At 39.9% G+C, this 5,126-nt stretch overlaps 1 non-coding gene across 1 annotated transcript; it reads right to left on the bottom strand.

Annotated features, from left to right (window-relative positions):
• Positions 1-4,819: 4,819 nt before the first annotated feature.
• On the bottom strand, positions 4,820-4,892 carry TRNAT-AGU (transfer RNA threonine (anticodon AGU)). Its single transcript has one exon. It is a non-coding gene; the product is annotated as a tRNA-Thr (tRNA).
• Between the last annotated feature and the right edge of the window lie 234 nt (positions 4,893-5,126).

The raw sequence follows: 5,126 nt of genomic DNA, 5'->3' as shown, positions 1-5,126 counted from the left end.
ATAATCACTTGTCTAACAGAAATAAGTAGACTGTCATGCCTGGTGACAGACAGTTATGGAATGAGAAAATTAAGAATATTCACCGCCATCTCCAGACTTTGTCTTTCCCTTTGCAACATGTTGTCACCAGAGACTCTGCAGAGAACTAAGCAGCTGTGCTACCAATGTGCAAGGATGTATAGAATCTAGATCATTTTACTCCATTTCTGTTCTGTCCTTAGAGGATATAAGATAAGTCATATTCATCTGACCCAGAAGATTGAAAAAAAAAAAAAAAAAGAAGAAGGAAAACAGATATTCTAAGCTTTCATCAAAAACTTATTAAAGTCCCTATGATTTACTCTGAATACACAAGATGGTCTTTATTGCAGTCATCTTTCTGAGCACAAAAGGTACTTTCAGTAGCACAGGAAAGGAAAAATCATTAATTCCTTGCAGGAATCAAGGAGCATCTTGCAGAAACTCTTTGTCATGAAACAAATTATAAAAGGCTATAAATAGATGACCATTATTGAGCAACTGAGTTTCTATAACTAGGCTCACTGCACAGGGAGTGAATTGTTTCCATAGCAGGCGGAAGGGAGGCAAAGGAATTGACAGGTACACCACATGCTCTCCAGAAAGGGGAAAAACAGACCTAAAGTCATCCTCGTCTTGCTAATATTTGGAGAAACAAGTTACTTGAAGGACCAGCAAAATGCACATGGATTAATTCACATATTTGCAAAACAGGGTACCCTGCTGAATTTAGACCTGGACATATCATCTAAGAACAAAGGCACAGGTAGGAGCTCTTAGCTCATTCAAGGTCTTCAGCTCTTTCTAATTTTTGTTGTTTCTACCTGGTGCTCAGATTGCTTGAAAATATTATCCCCCTGCTTATTAGAGAAGTACCTCTAAATTCCAGCCTAATATATTCATTCATCCTAATACTGTCACTTTTAGTTTAAGTAGTTTTTCCCCTTCTAGGTATTTACTTTTGCAGTATTTATATGCCCTCTTTCCGTCTTCCTGTTGCTAGACTAAACACACTCCTCACTTAAGATAGACCCTGTTTTCCTCTGCTGTATCATGGTAGCAGACTCCTACTCCCATCTCAGTCTGCATTCAAGTGCTTTTTCTCATGGCAAGGTGCCTAGGTGAAAACGGATGCAGCTGTGGTTTTATAGTTTGGTTTGAATGGCTGTAACTACAAGGATATTACATTTCTTTCCAGGTCATTTATGGATATTTGGCTTACTGGTATGAGCATGTTTGCTGTGATGATGAGCATAAGGTAACCTCTTGTTCAGACAGCCATGGTCAGGTCAATGTTATTCTACCCATGAAGAATGATAATGTCAGTATGAATCCCTATGGAATCTCCCATTCAGAAGACAAGATCTTCAAGTCTCTTTATTTAGACAAATAGGGAATTTTTTGACATGACTCCCGTGGTCTGTAACAGGTTGTGAAGTTGGAGCATTTCCAGAAAAAGGCTGACCACCCAAATCACACTGTTGAAGAGTCCTGAAAATCTATCCCATCAGTCTATGGCTTTGACAAAAATTGTCTCAGTCTTTACCTGGTCATGGGTGCTTGGGCTTGCACATGATCTGCTGTTTAGGGTTTTCTACATGAAGTTGAGTTTCATTCTTTCCACACACTTGTGCAGAAAGTTTGACTATTGGCATTGGCCAGAAGCTGTTGATTATGAACTGCTGTGCCCATTTGCAGAATGGAGATGTTCTTTGCCAGGTGCTGGGGCTCCTGTATCTGAAAAGAAATTTGCATCAAATAGCATTTGGTTTTCTAACCTGACTAAAATAATAGCCTGGCCTTCAGTGAAAGGGCTGAGAGAGCAGCAGGTGTATTTACTTTCACAAGAACATCTGCAGTGTAGATGCCTCAACTTGATTGAGGGGCCCAGGCCTGATTTTCACAGCCAATGGATTTCATTGTGGCATTTATCTGACCATATGTAGGCATCTACTTCAAGGTGTGGGAAAGCTGGGGAAGAGCTGGGGGGTGACTCCTGGACATGGGACTTTGCAAAACAGACACAGCTGGTAGATACAGACTAGCACTGTCAAAAAGGAAACTTTGATGGTCAGCAGAGTCACCCTTTCTCAAAGATGTAAGTTAAAAATTTCAGATTTGCTTTAAAATGTTATAGCTTAAATGACAATATATTTTTTGGGGATAAGAGATTGGACACATTAATTGAAGGACTGAAAAAAAAATTTAGTGACTTTTGTTCCTCTGGTGTTCTGCAGTCTTACAGATTTCAGTAGCTAAAATCTGTATGGGACTTTACAGTCCTGAGAGGAAAAATGAAAAGGGAAGATGGGGCTGTGTATAGCCACGGAAGTGCAGCAATGCTGGTTTTTTTTACATGCTTTGTAGGTTGAACTGCTGACTCTAGACCCAGTTCTGAAACATCCAGAGCCAGAAATGCAGCTCTGCTAAGATCCTTAGATCAGGGCAGGACCGCGGGTACCTCAATGGTTCAGGCTGCTGGGCCAGAGAGTTCAGAGTTGTTTACACTGGAATAAGTGATGTCTCTCTCTAGCTTGATGCAACCTTTGGAGGGAGACACAGGAATGAAAAACATGCTGAAGAAATTTACGGTGTCTAGAATACTTTTTAAAAATAGAAATGCTATTATGAAGTTTTTAGGAAACTATGAAAAAAAACAAATTTTCTAGGACATACAGGAAGATGCTTTTATATCTTTCTAAAAAAAGCTGTAAGAGACTGTCTAGATCTGAATCAGGGCAGGTCATGAGTTCAAAGAGCCCTTCCTGAGGAAGCCCATAAGCAGAATGACCTTGTTACAGGTCAGTAATGCAACCTTTAGTGCATTTTGGAACTTGCTTGAAGCATTTCCATTATACAGATCAATGAAGATGATGAAGAGCCAGCCTTTCTTCTTCACGCATTTACATGGGCTTCAGGACATGGGTCTGAAGAAGTTTGCCCTCATGGCCCTTCCTGTGAATCTCTATCTTCAAAAAGCTCTGTTTCCACCAGGGAAAAAGAAAAAAAAAAAAAAAAAAGGAATGTATCTTAAAGGGATCCGAGGATGACTTACTGTTAGAAGTCATCTTTGTATGACACCCTGATTCAATAAGTGAGATCAGGATGTTTGGCACTATGCACTGCAGCAGGTTACCAGGGGTAGAAGGCACTTTTACATAAATATTAATTAGTGTGCAGATTAAGATATCAGCAAAAACATATCCTGACCATTACTCATTTTTGCAGAGAGGTGAGAGACATTAATTTTTCAAAGGATCATTTTCATCACTGTCAGGTTCAGCTAAGCTGTAACCATGAGCCTGATCGCAAAAATGAGCTTGAGCCACAAAGATCTTGTTGGATATTGCTCAGCAGTGTCATATAAAAGCAAAATAAAGAGATAAGCTGGAATGAAGTAGTGGGTAAACAAACATCTGGGCGCAACAATCTAGAGAGAAATTCCCATTTAGTAAAATCCTGCCACATCTCTCCACGTTCCAGTATCTTGGGCTACAATAAGAGTAACTTGTGCTAGTTCATTAGGCTGCAGATTAATGGGAACCCTGCTGACTTCTGTTTCTTTATCCATACTGTGACATATACAAACAGAGGTTAGAAAATTCCTGTAGGCCACTTCTTACATGGAGAAAACACATCAACCTACCACAGCTGGGTAGGACATGCTTCCTGCTTCTGAAAACTCAACTATAAGGAAACGGATGAAGAGGGGCAACCAAGTGACCTGTCTCTCCTAACATCCCGTATCTGCCTCCAGGTTGCTGAGACTCAGCAGGGCCACTGATTGATGGTTCAAAAGAGGAGGAAATGTCCAGCATCTGTTGACTTCCTGCTGTGGTGGTTTATGTGACTGCTGATGTTCCTGGGGCTGCACCAGCATCTGGGTGGTGGCCTCCATCAGCAGGGACAATGCTACATTTAGATGAACCCCATTTACTTGCTCATAGTTGCAAGCAGGTTACGCAGTCAACTCATGGGGAAATTGGTCTTGCAAGGGTATGGGAGCTCAAAAGATTTCTTTCTCAAATGGCCAGATCATGAGACCAAAATTTACACTTTTGAGCCTTCTCCACCCACTCCCATTCTCCTCAAGGGAAAAGGCTCTTTTCAAATCCTGAAATGTCATTTTTCTTTACTGTTTTTGTTCTTTTCAGTGGCACAAAATACTTAACCAGTCTATCTGAAAATGAGCAAAAAATGAAAAACGTGCAAAGGTAGAGTATGAAATTGCATATATCTGAGCTGGAATTCACTGAGCTTAAAAAGCAAAATAAAAGTTTACTCCTAGGTTTCCCCTTTTCTTAAAAATGGAAACTTCCAGCCCCTCCTCAGAAAAAACTCTGATAACTAATATTATTTTTTTCTCCACAAACCATGTTTATTATTTTTCAGCCAGCTCTGTAATTTCTGAGCTCTGGAGAAATGATTTTATTGTCCTGTTGGAGCATGAAACGTTGAGCCAGATTTGTCTGTGAATTTCTAGCAGCTGTTTCAGATTCTTTGCAAGGCCTGTGAGGTTCAGAAGCTTGGCCTCAAGGCTTTAAATCTCACAGTGTCAGGGTCTTCCTATCTCTGCTTTCTGTACTTCTTTAAACATATTTAGAGGTATTCGTTAGCAGCTTTAAATATGACCATTGTTATTTCTCTCTGTTTCTCACTGCCTGTCATTTGATATAATCACCATATGTTGTTTTTATTTTTTCTAAAGTCAGGGTGGTTCCTCTGAAAATTACATAAGCTATCTTTAGGAGGACACAAAACAATTCCTCTTTTTATTTTTTTCTTACAAATGCATACCCATAGGCTCCAGTGAGATTTGAACTCACGACCCCTGGTTTACTAGACCAGTGCTCTAACCCCTGAGCTATGGAGCCTCTGGACAGGATGAAATTTTTCCTTAAGGAACATTTCATAAAATATTTTTTTTTCCATTCATTCCAGAGAAAAACAAACCCTGCTCTGCTAAAGTGCGCTAGCATAAAATTCAAAGATTTCTTCACCCTTTTTCAGATGGTCCTAACACGAAAGTCAGAGTCACAAAGCTCACACAACACACCACAGCTAACACAAAATCTGATTTTACTGTTATTGAGCTCATCCCAGAAAGA

This window comes from Tinamus guttatus, unplaced genomic scaffold (genome assembly GCF_059628265.1).
Source record: "Tinamus guttatus ecotype Peru unplaced genomic scaffold, ASM5962826v1 Tinamus_guttatus_pri_ptg000297l, whole genome shotgun sequence".
NCBI classification, from domain to species: Eukaryota; Metazoa; Chordata; class Aves; order Tinamiformes; family Tinamidae; genus Tinamus; species Tinamus guttatus.
This window is presented reverse-complemented; position numbering and strand designations above follow the sequence as displayed.